We start from the raw sequence: 15,317 nt of genomic DNA, 5'->3' as shown, positions 1-15,317 counted from the left end.
TTTTATCCTCCCCCCCCCCCCGACAAAAAGAAACCAAAACTTTTATGCATTGTTTCTCTATTTGATCTGCTAGGTCAGCCTTAAACAGCCATCATCAAATAGCTACTGCCTTTTCTGCCTTTTGTTTGTGTAGTGATGATTTAAGAAGAAAATCTGGCATCATAGTCCAGAGCTGGATCTGCCCTCTCCTTGTAATGGAGAGAGATGAAACTCTAGGTCTGATCTAGATTCCAGTATGGGATTTGGGCAGAAACTCCTCTGCTTTTCATAACCTTCAGTGCATCACCACTAGATCCTCAATCCATCTTAACTAGCATTGCATGATTGAATACTAAGAAGTTATGAAGAACTTTCCCTGAGAGTTTAACTGGACAAGAGTTGAACAGGCCTTGATATAAACCCAAGTCAAACACTCCAATTTCTAAAGTAAAAGATCTGTCACACAGTTGGAACTAATAGGTGATCAACACCTTGATAATCGTGTCTGATGTATCTGGTTTGTATTTATGCAGGTGGAGTTGTCTCGGCATGTCTTGCATTTTGTGTTCTCTGCAATTTGAGATAGCATGTCTCAGGCCCAGATTTTACAATGACAAGAGATGCACTACAAAACCCCCAAAACAACTTCTTTGGGAAAAAAATTGTCATGGCAATGATTGATATTATTTGTCTTTTCTGTGAAATTTGTTTGTGTCTACTGAGGCAGAAAGGGCAAGTAGTTATGATTACATTGGAATTTAAACCAAAAATCTTGTTGCCAAGGTTTATGTTCTTTCCCACTTCTGTAACTGGCTGTTGTCCTCTCTTCCTTCAAGATGTTTTTGCTGCAGATACTTCAAAAAGGAAGAAATGAATGCCTCAGAACACTTTGCTCTGTGTTGCTATTTAATACACACTGGTAAGGTTACAAAATTCTGGAAGATGTCTCTGAATAATATTTTTGCTGGAACAATAGGATTGTCCTATCAGTTCATCTGAGGCATGCATGCACTCTTAATTTGAATATCTAGTTAGTATCTAGGTGCCAGGCTACTGACAGCTTATTATTGTGCTCATCTTATGTCACCACCTCTAAGCATTTTTGAGAGAAAGCCTCCTGTGCCACATCCCAGAAGCCAAGAAGTTTATATGCTTGCTTAGGTAATACTTCCTGAATTTTAGTCAGAGTTAGCAAATAGTTCCCAAACTCAGGATAGAATTGGGTGGTGATTATATGAAGTGGGGTATGTTTTGTTGTTACACTTGTTTAAAAGAAAAAAATCTTCAAAACCCCTTCTGTGTTGTAGAGTATTTCAGTAGGTTGGTCAAAAAAGTAGTGCTCAGCTCAGTGTGACTGAGGATGAAATGTGCAGTCTGTTTGTCTTAGACCACAAAGAGGGACTACTGAACTCTTGGTTTTCTAATCAAATGGAAAGGTGGACTTCACTGGAAAGGGATCAAGGGATCTGTACCCAGAGAATAAGAGACAACGTCTGTGGGTGTGAGGCTTTCTGGGTCAGGACACAGCTGCAGGATGTGCCTGCACTATGTGATGGTGCCTAATGCTGAGATCAGAAGTACCTTGCAGAAGGACTTGTGCCACTTCTCTGCATTTCCTTGAAAAGAGAGTTATATTAAACTATGCTTACATTGAAAAAATTTCAAGTGTTAGTGAGGAATCATGAAGAAGTTGAAGTAAAGCATGCCAGCTCTGGTCTCTGCTTTGTGCTGCGTGGTGTGAAGCAGACAGCCGTTAGGTATCCGCATGACATCTTGGGTTTCCGTACTACCTCTGCTCAATGATGTGCACATGTGAGCACAAATGTTCTGTCTTGTGCCTTTTGAAAAATCATAAGGCTTGTTTAGAAGAGTGACAAGTGTAGTTCAGGTCTTTTGTTCCTCCTTTGCCTGGTGACTGCAGTCTGGGGAGCAGGTGCTACACTGATTGGTAATCTCTAATTTGATAGATGATGGTGATATTCATTCCTTTTGAAGCCAACATATTATGTATCCCATATATATATATATATGGGATATACCAATGATTTGGATGTCTTTACCTGCTGCAAGAAGCAGTCTTGCTGGAAAACCCTCTTTTGTCTGACATTTCAGCAACGTTGGAACTCTCCATAAAACTACTGATAAACCCTTTGCCTTGTGTGTTAGACTGGTTTCAACCACTGGAGGCTTTCTTAAATAGTTTCAGGCCTAGACAGGACAGTAGACATAAGAGGCAACAGGCATAAGAGAAACAGAAATCCATCCATGTCCATTTTATTTCACCTGCGGAGTTACCAGGTGTGTTTTGACAGTTGGAGATTGGAGTAACCAAGGTAAAGCACTGAATTACACTAACAAAGAAAAACAAGACTTGGAAAGTAACAGTTGTGATGCTGTGTTGAGGCTTTGCTCAGATGTCTGGCATGTGCACGTGAATTATTTTTTTATTTTTTTATTTTTTTAAAAAAGGCTTACTTATATAAGCAAGACAAGAATAAGTTCTAGTGAACTAGAAGACCAAAAAAGAAGTGGCAATAAGTAAGGACAGGCTATAAAGCATATGTGTAAAAGCATTGGTTAGACAACCAGATGGCCTTATAAGCTTGAATTACTTGTTATGTCAGTTGGGGCAGTGGTGGATATTCTCATAAGTTGACTTTAGAATGGCTTCTGACACATTCTTCCCCAGTGTTTGCATATGGACCAGAGGAACTATGAGTAAAGTGAATGGGCTGGTTGGTGGCTTGAACTGGATGGATCACTGTACTCTCATCAGTTGCTCAATGTTAATTTGTGAAGTGGCTAAAAGTGGAGTACCCTGTAAGGTGATACTGGGGCTGATGTTCAGTATCTTCATAGCTGACCCTAATTATTAGACAATGTTCCTCTATGGGGAAGAGAATTAATATACTGCAAGATAGAGCCTGGGTTCAGCATCTGGCTGACAGAAACTTCACGCTGTTTGACAAGAAGTGCAAAACTCTCAGCTTTGCTGAGAGAGATCCTGGGAATCAGTGGTATGTGCTGAACGTTAGCCAACAGTGAATTCACAACATAAATATGGCAGCTTGGATGCCAGCCTATGGTAGGAGAATGTGGCCACCAAATGGAGGGAAATTATTGTCCTCATCATGCTGCTGAAGCAGCTGCTGCAATACTGTGTCTGGTTTTGCACTCTTTGATTCCAGAAGGATGGTAAGAAACTATCCAGAAGAGACTATATAGTTAGGAGTTAGGAACAGGTTAGGAGTTAGGAACAGGGTTCCTACAGCACTTGTGAAACCTTTATCCTTGAAGGTTTTCAAGACTTCTCTGGACAAAGCCATGACTAACCTGATTCAAACTAGTGTTGGTGTTAGTCCTGCTTTTAGTGGGAGGCTGGACTAGGTGATCTCAGGAAACACCTTTGAAACAGCTTTTCTATTGTTCTTTAAAGACCAAGGAAAATGTCAGGTGAAGGAGTGTGAGAAAAAAATTTACATGGATCATAACAGCAACTGAAGCAGTAGGCATTAGGAGAATGATACAGAATCCAAAGTGTTAGAAACTCGTAGGATGACAGAGTGAAAGTATAGGGAAGGTGCTGAGATGACAGTGGTGACATGATTCCAAGATGATCTTTGCAGCAACACTGCATTTCCCTCAATGCTATTTTTAGTCAATAAAACATTACAGTTAGACTGAAACCAACAGAACAAACTTCACTGTTTTCTGAGCTTGAAATGAGAAAAAAAAATCAAGAGAGGCATCTGCTGCAATATTTTGCAAGTATGTTTCCTGTAAAACTGAACAGCTTGCAAGCTGAGCAGAGTTATTTACCTTTTAATGGTCTCTGTTTTCAGAACAGGTGTCTCATGGACTTGCCCTGTACTTTGTTATTATTTTTGCCTTGGAATATGTGTCCTGAGTTGTCTTCTGGGCTTAAACATTGATTCATCCTTACTCATATTTGAGGACTTTTGTATTTGAGTCTTGAATGACTCTGCTGTTAAGAAATCAAAATATTTCCTCTTATTTTCTGTATAGTATTGTTTATGGAAGAGAATAAAAAGAAGAATCTAATTTCCACTGATTCAGTTTGAGGCTTTTCCGTGTGGAACTTGAAAATGGCTTATTTTTGGGAGCTTGTTCTTCTCATGAAAGGCCCCAAACTGTAAACCAGGGAAAACAAGCTTGTTTTGCAGTAAGTATTTATGGAGTAATTTTTTCTTTAGGTTATTATAGAATTGCTATTAATGTTCTTTTGTGAATTCCTGAATGATATGTGGTTAAGAATTGTTAAAAAGGAATGCTCTGTTGTCTCCCAGCCCTGGATCTTCCTTAGCAAGAAAAAAAGTACCTTGTAAAGAACTTTTTTATTGTAGGGGTCAGAACACTTTAAAAATGCCACTTAGATGCCTTCTGTCAGAAAGTAGCCCTTTATTTTTTGTCCTTTTGCAGTAGCTGAAAAGAGAGAGAGCTTTTCTTCTTGCTAGAGCTGATTTTTAGCTTCTTTGGACTATAAGGTCTCAGAGATCTTGGCAAAAATGAGGATCCCTGTAACCTGAATTCCTCCCATCTCTATGTCCAGTCTAATGGGTACGGGATGTGGTTACCCTTTCTAGTTGAAGTTAATGTCAGCTTTACTTAGGTAGCTAAAATGCAGGTCACTCACCTGGGGGAAACCCAGCTTCCAGTCATTGCTTTCACATCCAAGTAAATTTAGGAGAGTATCAGGGAGACTGTAGCATCCCTCTTAGCATGTGTCCAGGTTAGGTGACCACACTGTGTTTGGCCTCAAGTACATTGGCTTCCAAGTTTTCTTTACACCTGATTGAAAATTTCATTCTGGGAATGAGACAGATTTTTCCATTGGCAACTCAGTTGATATACCTCAGGGCACCTTTACCTGATCCCTGTAATTCTCCTGGCAACAACAGGACTAAATTCAGTGACTTGTTTTGAATGACAGCACTCCAGGAATTAGTCCTCACCTCTACAGTGTGGGGTGAAGCTTGTGAAAATAATCCCTGCTCTCCATTTAATTAGCCTGTTTGTCATACCATCTTGATGTACCAGTATAACAAGCCAGGATGTCAAGTGGATTAAAAACATCAAACAACTGCTATGCTTCTAAATGATCCGTAAGTCTAAGGTTTCTAGTCAAAACAACCTCCCAAAGCCATCAGCAAATGACAACCCTGCAAGAATTACTCCTTAACAAGGGTGCTGTCAAGTGAGCTGTGGAGTTTACACTAGTGAAAAGCAAATGGCACCTGTCTATCTGCAAGTGGCTGATTCCCCAGCTGCTCCCAGCTGTGTGCTTTTTCAGAGCTCTGTTCCAATTAGAGATTAATTTTGGGGACTGCTAGCACAGAAAAATGCAGTGCATGGTTTTGAAGAGAAGGGAGTCTATTTTCATGATCAGCGGGGTCTTCTATAGTTTTGGAAGCTAAAAAGTGGTCTGATTGTTCTTGTCCTTATGTGTCTTTTCATGATGCTTTTGTATGTGTCATATGCTTGTGCAAATAAAGAAACAAACCAGGTAATCTCTTGTGAGGTGGGTTGTCGAAACTGAAGGGTGATGATGGTGAGGGTTCGGTCGGGCCCGGCTGGAGATGGACGGATGGAGTGAGACGAGAGATCTCTATAAGCAGGTCTTTGGAGCATGCAGTTTATTGCAAAGGGCGTGGGTACAGGGGCACTGCTTAGAGCTGCCAGCTGCAGCTCCAAGCAGGCCCAAGGTGTAGGAGAGAGAGAGAGATGAATCAAGAGTGCTAGAGCAAGAGGCTAAGAGCTAAGAGAGTAAAGAGCAAGAGAGTTACTAAGAGGAGAGCTGAATTAAGAAGAGAAGAGAGTTACTAAGAGCGTTACTAAGAGAGCGAGGTCCTTGTTACAATACAATAAATCATCTTCTGTAGTGAATATTCTAATTCTCACTAGCCAATCTAATACAAGGTACAAATCCTATAGCATTTACATACAGCCTATAAGAGTTATTACATTACCATAGAGTGTTACATTTTAACTTCTAAAAACTACTCCTTGGACCCCTTCTGCTGAGCTAGTAGGGTCTGCTCTGACCCTTGGACCTGTCTGCAAGCAGAGGGTATTGTTCAATCAAGAGGGGATTACCTTCAGCCGGCTATACCATTGTTTTCTAGTTGTTCAGTAACTAAGACTCTATATCTCAAAGATGGCCTTCATTTCGATGTTGCTCACAGTTTTTATATTCCCAGAATCTTTTGTTAGGCAATCATATTTATAAGGCTTTCCTGTTTCATCTTCCCCAACAGTGGGTTTACTACCCTTCCAGTTTTAATGATTTTCCTTATTTCTAACCATAATCCTGCTTTTCCTTAAGCTTAGTGCTATGTGTCTTGTCTACCATGTGCAAAGATGTGTGATCTTTTGCAACAAGTTTTTATATACGTCAAGGCAGGAGGGACAAGGGAGGAAATTAATAATCTTCCATAAGATAAATTGCCTCAAATATTTTCTGAAACTGGATATTACTTCATCTGAGGCCTTCTCAGTGCCTCAAGTGAAGTAGACAAATTGTATCCTGAAAACCACATGAAAAAATCCTGTTCATACATCCCTGTCCAATGTTTCTCTTTTCACAATGGCATTATATTGAGTTGTGTTTTGTTTGGTATCTGCTGCCTTCCCTTCCTCTTAATAGCTGTTACATTGCCAGCCATTTCCTGTCCCAAAGTCATTAATTTGGGAGTTATTATGAAAATACAGTGCTTGACGTTAATTCCTGCTTGGTTTGTGTCCTTTTTCCTTTTCCTGACTGCTTTCCAGTTTGTTTATGTTGAATTCTGTTTGCCATCCATTGTACTTGCAGTTTTCCCTACTTTCTCATGTGCAGATTTAATAAGGTTGTTTATTCTATTGTCCAAATTATTAGTGAAAGCACTGAATGAAGCTGAAGTGGTGCAGTTTTCCATGAAATATCCACCTCAATGCATTTTCCTTTTTTGAAAGGGAACCACAGATAATTACCCCTTAGGAATAGTGTCTGATGACTTTTGCAGGCATCCTATGGTGATTTGATCTAACCTTTGCTTCTGCAGCTTACTTACTTACAAGTTTGTCATACTGGGTAATGTCAAAGGCCTTTACTGAAAGTGAGCTTTGACATTGATTTCTTCTTCCTTGTCCACAAGGCCTGTTGGTCTCTTGTGGAAGGAAAGTAGATTGGTTTGGTATCATTTGTTCCCTACCATTCATCTGCTTTAGTACCTTTGGTGGGTTTACAGATGGTATGATTTATTCCAGTAGTTTTCTGGTAATTGAGCATGACAGGTTTTTAATTTTCAGCTCCTCTTTTTTTTCCCCTTGTTAGAGGTGCTGTAGATCTTCTGCCTTCTAGAAACTGCCTATGAGTTCCTCAGGATGACTACCAACACTTCCTCTGGGTTTTTATTATTATCCTAGAACAGACAACATCATGCTCTACCAATATGAAAAAGGATGGCCAAGTTACCATAACCTATTGTTCTTATTGGGGATTTTGACATTAAGTGTTGTGGACTTGTGTAATTTTTTAATATTTTTCTTTTTTGAATTCCTAAGCTAAATTTCCTATTCTTCTAGCTGCCAGAGTATATATGTTAATGTTCCTTCTTAGTTGCATCTCACTTTGTCTTACCATTCCTGATTTTGTCACTAGGCACTCCTACTATTCTTTTACATTCATCTTTAACTAAGACCTAGATTGTTTTCTGTATATTTCCCTGTTTTTATCGGAGCTGAATAAAGAGCGTTGGTGTAATTTCTTTGAGGAACTGGCACCCTAATTCCTCCTTTATGTTTGATTTTTTTTTTTAATTTCCTAAATACAGAATATGAGTTTGTAACAGGCTTCTTTCTTTAAATGTACCTTGTATTGAAGGTAATTTTCTTAATTCCTTTTACTCAACCTTCCAAAGGATCAGTCAGTCTATCATTCCTTGGTTGCTGTCACTTTTGCTTTCCCAGGTGATCCCTCCTTATATGTTAGCACCAGATCTAGCAAGGCTTCCTCATGTTCCTCTACCTTACATGTCAGAAATAATTTCTGTTATCACCATCCACAGGGATGTGTCCTTCTGTGCTCCCTTCCCATGTTGATATGGCTGGTTCTCCATTCTCTGAAATGGAGAGCAGAGCTTTGTGTACTGAGGCTGGGAAAATCATCAGATTGTCATCAAAACTTGAAAAGCCAAAAAATTCCACAGAAACCCTTGGTGGTTTTGTGATGCTCACTGCTGAAAGTCCCCCCTTTTTCCTAAAAGAAACTGAGCAGGGACAGAGAAAACGGTACTGTAGGGTATACAGATCGTAGCAGCAGACGATAATTTAGTGACTCTTCTTGTTCTTTAGGTTTTATTTAAATTCTACCTGGGGAAAATACGTCGTAGCCTGTTTTGAAGCTCTGCTGAAGCCAGGAGGGTACAGCCTGTCACTTCGGGTGCTTCTAAGGAAGGGCGCAGCCGTTGCGCCCTCGGCTCCTGTGTCTGTACGCGCGGCTGCCGCAGGTGCGGTGCCTCGGCTGCCTCTGCTCTGCCTTGGACCTCTGCCAGCCCCATGCCTTAATGGTGATGGCACAGCAACAAGATGCAAGTAGAAGACAGGCCTCTGGTTGTCTTGAGCCAATGCTCTTATTTCTCTTGTTCTGCTCAATTTCCTAGTTGTCTTCAGATAGAGCAGGGCTTAGGGTAACTCTGCTGTTAGAGTAGCAATTAACTTGGCCGAAATGCCGAGGAATCCCAGCCCTGTTCAAGTCAGTGGGATTGCTATCACTGATGTGCCAGGATTTCATCTCAGTGCGTCTGGACTGTTGGGAGAAACTGTGCTACTTTGCTGTATTCCATGCTGAGTGCAGTGTATTTAGCACTTATTTATTCTCCCTTTGTAAGTGGTTACTTAAAATTCAAACCTTAAGCCAACTAAATCCATTGTAGTGAAGCTGAATATTTGTGAGAAATAAGTGAAAGTCTATTCTCAAAGCATTAACACTTGTATTTTCCTTGCACTGAGTGTAAACGCTTCTGTAAAGTGAAGGTAGCGCTGGTGGAGGGTGCCGATTTGAAGGCTTTAAAGCTGGAGATCTCTATATTCAGGGCAAATCAGCTGGGAACTTCTGATGCAAGATCCTTGGCTGAACAATTCAGCTCTGCACAGGGCTGAGAACTTCAGGTAGCCTGAGCTGACTGCAGTAGAGCAAATGGTTCAGTCTGTGGCAGCACAGAGCAGTTCCATGAGATTTTTTTTACCTTATTGCTTATAGTTAGGTACACTGAACTTCAATGAAGAATAAAATTAAAATATCCTTTCTGGTGAGAGTCCATTTGCTGTACTTCATAAGGAGTATATCTCTGGCAAGCTGCCTAAACAGCTTCCCACAATTTAGATTGCACTTTAGGCCGTTCTTGGGGAGTTGTGTGGAAAAGGCTTCTCGCCTTTCCTGAGATGGTGTTCAAGTAGGGCTTACATCCATAAGCTTTATGATACTGTTTCAGACCTCTCAAAGCCATACGAAACTCCACCTTATCCTTAGTTAATGCCTCACTCACCCTTCCTTAATTTGGGCATTTGCACCGCCACTTCCATGCTGCACCACGGGTGATGGTGCTACCCCACCTGAACCCTGCAGTGCAACCCAAATGTGAGGGGTGGGACTGGGGCGGCCCTGGAAAACTGGGGACAAAGATTCCTACTGCTTGTCTTCTGCACATTGATTTCCACTAGTTTTAGCACAGAGCTTGGCAGCAGCTGAGGAAGTGGAAGGTAATCAGGGATAACTGAGAAGAAAAATGATCAGATTTTTAATTCATGCAGACCTATAGTGGTGCTAAACACAATCTCTTTTGACATAATGAAGGGCCAAATAGTGGGTAATCCAATCAAATTAATTTAATTAATTTAATTAATTAACCTTTTTCCCTGCATCTGGTAGGGTGATGGGATGATTCAAACCTGATTTGAAGTACAGGCCATTTTATATGATACAATATTGAAAAACTGGTGATAATCTGAAAGATGGGATTACCTGGTGTTGAATGTTTCTGTCTTCCTGAATGGAAGCACATCATTATGACAGTAACACTGGAAATAGTTTCAAAATTTTGATCATTAAATAATATTTTCATTATGAGCCACTATATATATACCATTGGTAATTGCAACAATTATCTGTGTCTGAAGTCAACAGTTCCTGTTCACAAAGTGTTTCTGAAGGGAGATGCAGCCTTCCAGAAGGCATTACTGATTCCTTTTGCCTAGAAACCCTTTCTGAAGGCCATGACCAAGGGGCAGCTGAGGAAATTGGTTAACTGGGTGTGCTGAGTTCGAGCCAACCCTCTGCTGGACAGGTTGTGCTAGACGGTTTGTGGGTTGTCCACAGTGGTATGATTTGCTTTGGGAACAGAAGGAACTGACCTTCTGTTTTATATTGACTTATCCCAGAGTCTGTGTCTATTTTGTTGGTGTTTTTTACTATGGTAATTAATTTCTGCATTCTGTAAGCATACTATTTCTATGCTATATCCTACCATACACACATTTGCTGCCACATACTGGCTGTCTTAGGTCTTTTTATGCACAAGAAGCTGAAATAACCCTTTTTCTACAGGATCTTCTTAGTTAGCCACCACCACCTTGCTGTCCCTGGCCAGCTTCAACTCCTATTTTGTTTTCTAGAACTGGCTTCTGAGGATCTTTGGGGACTGGGAAGTGTGGGGTTGGTGTCTGTGCCAGCACTGCAAGTCAGAACTGATGGCCTCAGAGCCAGACCTGTTGTGTTGTTTTCCTGACACTTGTGAAGGGTGGGAGGTGTGCTGCATAACAGGATGGTGACTTAGGTGTCTTTTTATTAAGGATCTAAGTATTTGTGGTCAAGCCTGGGCAAGTAGGCAGGAACGAGAACCTAGGTGACAGAACAAAAGCATGGAAGTACGTAACATTGCTTGGTAAGGAGGAGTATTGAGGTGAAGAGTAAATATCCTGGCTTCTGGACTGTGAGTTTAGGCAGGTGGTATTTGTACACTGTCTGTAATTGTGCTTTTATCACAGCCAGTGAAACCTCAGCAGGAGAATATGGAGCCAAGTAAAGGTCTGTGCTCTGAGGACGGTGGAGCTGAGTGAGGATGGCCTGTACCCACAAATGCACTCAGCTATTGAGCAGTGGCAGAAGCGTGCTCCATGTGTATTTTCTTCTGTGATGCACAGAGATCAGAAAGATTATGATTATTTTATGGCTTATGGGTTTAATGAAAGCTTTGATAAACCTGGTCTTTTTTATCCCCACTTAAAGCTGACTTTCTGTCATTTTTGGTTTGAAAAGAGTATCTGCATTGAAAAACCTGTTACAGGGGCACAAACCCATACTTTTAGGTGGTTGATATTTCAAGTCAAATATGGACATAGCTGCAGTTCTTAACGGTTTGAAGCTAAGGTTTGAAGCTAAGTTAAACATGGAATTCTTTCACATCTTTCTCCTTTTCTTGATCTGCCACGCAGTAAAAGGGAGACACAAGAATGACTATGCCTATGCACAGCACAGAAGAAAATACTCTGATCTCATCACCATCTCCATTTTGCAAATACATCTAGAGCATAGTAGTGACAAACTCTTATTTATCTGGTTACTAATTCCCCTTTGAAATATGTTACATGCCAGAGTTTATCTGGAGTCTCCAATGCCTCATTTTAGGTCCAAACAGACATTAATTAGAGACATTAAGCTCTCTGCTGCTCCTAAGCTTTTCATGCATCACAGCTGGAGTTTGTTTGTATTGCAACTCGGTGCCAAACAAGGCACACCCAAGTGCAGGCTCTGCACACAGTCAAAATCTTTAATAAACAAAGTGAGGTGAAGCCCATTCTTTATTTAAAAAAAAAGAAGAAAAAGGAGGGGGGAATCTTTTCAGTCTTGAAATACGGAAGTTTTTTTTGTTTGTTTTTGTTTGTTTATTTGTTTGTTTTTTGTTTGTTTTGGGGTTTTGTTTGTTTTTGTTTTGTTTTTGTTTTGTTGTTGTTTTTAATTTAATGATGTTTTGGAAGCAGAATTCTTACTTTTATGAAGATGAAAGTTGACGACTGCTCTTTTCTGTTGTCCTGCTTTTGTTCTGCTGTTGGCCCTCTTTCCCCTCTTTGCTCACTGTTTACACTTTCAGTTCCCAAGCTATTTTAAATTTATGCTCTTTCTGATTGTACTGAAAGTCTGTTTCCTAATTCATCCCATTTTCTAAGTGTTTGATTGGTTATACTTTTCCTTGTTTTGAGGCTATTGAGGCAAGGATAGTAATACTTTAGATTATGGATATCCTCTCAATATTTATTACCCTACTCTTCTGATTTTATTTGGTCTGTTTTTTAGCATACCCTACAACAAATAAAGCCCAGGACTTTAAGTTTTCTCAACATTTTGGTTTACACTTGTGTTTGCTGAAGGCGTTTTCATACAGTAGCTGTAGATATTTTGGTTAGAATAGAACTGTGGAGTGCTAGTTATAGATTATCTAGGAGCTCCCCTGGTGAGCCAGAGTCCATATGTTGTTTTGGCTTGGTTTGCCATAGAATTACTCCTGATTATTACTTAATGCCTTCTCCCAGCCAGAGCTTCTGGATATTAATAGAGGTCTAATTATTAATAATTGATATTATTAATTATAAGTAATAATTGTGAGGGAAATTGGAATTAATAATTGGGAATTGTCAGGGAAGGCTTGTACAACCAGGTTGCTGACTATTTTTATCAGAAGTGTTTGGTGTGGGGAAAGAACAAATACCCGCTTTTGTACTTTTCAAAAGTCCCTATAAATCTTACCTCCATGCTGAAATGTGGCAGAAGTAGGTGGTTCTACTGTGTCAGATGCATTTGCTGGCCACCAGCAGTGCAGGTCTGGCCCGGGTGTACTCCTACCACACCTCTAATTGTGCTGTGGTTTTATGTCTAATCTAGAAAGTATGTTACCTGTCTGCTTGATCAGAAGTGTTTCAGCTACTCTTGGGCAATACGTCCACATTAGTTATTGCAGATGGGACCAGTGAGTGACACTGTTCCACCCTGTGCTTTCGGTGCTGAGGTGACCTTGAGCAGACTGGCCAGTGCAGTCCCCTTTCATTGCATTTCTTCAGACAGTGTAATGATCAGTTTGCTAAGGGTCAAAGTCTGATGTAAGGGGGAGATAAATCTCACTTCTCTGCACGTTTGCAGGTTTTTAGTCAGTAAGTTGTTTGTTTTGATGAACAGACAAAGCAAAAAGAGAAAGGCAGTGTTAGGACAGCAAAATCTGAGTTCCACAGAAAAAGTTATGCTAGACATGGCTTTGCTTGTGTCCCATCCACGTGCAGGATCGGCAGCGTCCACTTTGTTGAACTAGACTGATGGCTGTCTGACCTGAGACATCACCAGTGCTGGTGATTTTGTAACATCCCTGCTCTGTCTATTCCCCTGCACAGGGGAATGTGAATTTGTTAAATAAATGAGTGGTTATTGATTAACAACCTTAATTAACTGACTGACTCTAGTCAGTCACTGACTCCATTGTCACTGTCCAACCTCCTCTTGGATTTTGTGATGGACATGGAGAGGTAAGCAGATGTGGGTGGTGCCATGCCTGAGCAGTGCTTACCTCTTGCAATCCCCAGGGACGGGTGCTGATGCTGCATGCAGGTGGCCTGACTGCGGTGCTCACAACTCTCTCAGCACTGCAAAGAGTAGGTTGAATCTGTGCTGGCCCATGATTGTAGATGGTTATTGCTTTCCAAATTTAATACTGAGGGGCAGCCAGCTCAGTAATGATGAACCTTGCAGCCTGTCATGGAGCCTGTGTTCTGGAGGCAGATAGACAACATGTGCAAACACTCGTTCCTTGTCAGCATAATAGCAATAATGGGATTACAATGTCAGCAATGCTAATTGATATTAAACCAAAGCCAGGTGTGTAAAATACAATGCAATAATCTAGAGCCAATTAAGATTTATTGTAAACTGGCAATGAATGTAGCTGCAAATTATTCAAAACCTCAAACTAGTTACTAGTCGGATTAGTTTGTTTGCATTAGTAGATCACTGTATGTATCAGGCTGGCATGAATAGACTAGTTTTGTCTGGAAAAACAAGCAGCGCTTTCCTAAATTTGTCTTTGGTTCTTGATTTGTTACTCTTGAATGAGACCCACCAATTTTCAAGATGGTTGAAAAATATGTATAACTTCCTTGGCAATTTCTCATATTGCCTAATTTTTACTTTGATTAGATGGTTTGTATTCAGACAAATCCCCATTCCTAGGCTGTACTGGATGTACAGGAAAATAAAAAGGGAGACAGTAATCCACAGCCTCTAAATGAGATTTATCTCATATAACACTTGAGATTTGAAATATACTGCTACTGTGGGATACTGAGTTTCTGACAGTTCTTGCTCTTTCCTATTTATATAAGTTGTCACCTTTCTGGTCCAGTTGCTAATTCAGTCACCTCACATAGTGCTACGGGACAGACCCATCTAAATTATGGTGGAAATGCTTAATTCCACTGTTTCAAGTTTAGCAACATCATGTTTCTGTCTCAGTCTCACTGACAGTTCATAAGGTTTCAAACCTTTTAAAATAGAGGATGACAGCTGTGACTTATGGCCAGTGTCTCTTGACATTTACCCTTGTGAGAAGATTTTTGTGACTCATTTGAGAACAGGCTGAGTTGCCTGATGTGCAGTCGCTGTACCTCTGAGAGTGAACCTTATCCCTCTCAAAATAGGTTTCTATACAAATTGTTCCTGTGAGAAGTGCCTCAGTGCTTGGGTGACTCAACAATGAAAATAGCAGTGGGTACAGAGCCCGCTCAACAGTAAGTGCCATAAAGACTGAACGTCTCTCTGCTGATATTCTGCCTCATGCTATTGCCAGGAAAGGGCTCCCTTGATAAAACTCCAGGAGACACCCGAACTATTACTTCTCAAAAATACGAGAGGCAGCTGTTTACCAATAGATTTATCTAGACTGCAATATGTGTCATTTCTTCAGAGTATCAACATGTCACAGTGAGCAAAATAAGAACAATTCATCTTTCCAAAGATATGCCAGAAACAGAAGAGCTTGCCCTTAAATGAGCACCTCTTACACTGAAGGTCAGCCTAAGTGTGTTAAGTCGTACAAGAGGTGAAACAGAGCTCTTCCTCATGTCGACACAGGCCACTTTTTGTCATTACAGCAAAAGTGAATCTTTTATGGTGAAGCAGTATAGGTGCTAGGCAGTTGTTTGGGCTGAGTGGTCATTGCAACTACCTAATGCTGTTTTTGCCTTGTTCAAATCCTGCAGTTTTATTTCCCTTTCCTCCCCTAAAAGTATTTGTTCTGACCTCA

Source organism: Aphelocoma coerulescens, chromosome 5 (assembly GCF_041296385.1).
Source record: "Aphelocoma coerulescens isolate FSJ_1873_10779 chromosome 5, UR_Acoe_1.0, whole genome shotgun sequence".
Lineage (NCBI taxonomy): Eukaryota > Metazoa > Chordata > Aves > Passeriformes > Corvidae > Aphelocoma > Aphelocoma coerulescens.
The sequence above is the reverse complement of the archived record's forward strand: the minus strand, read 5'-3'. Positions refer to the sequence as shown.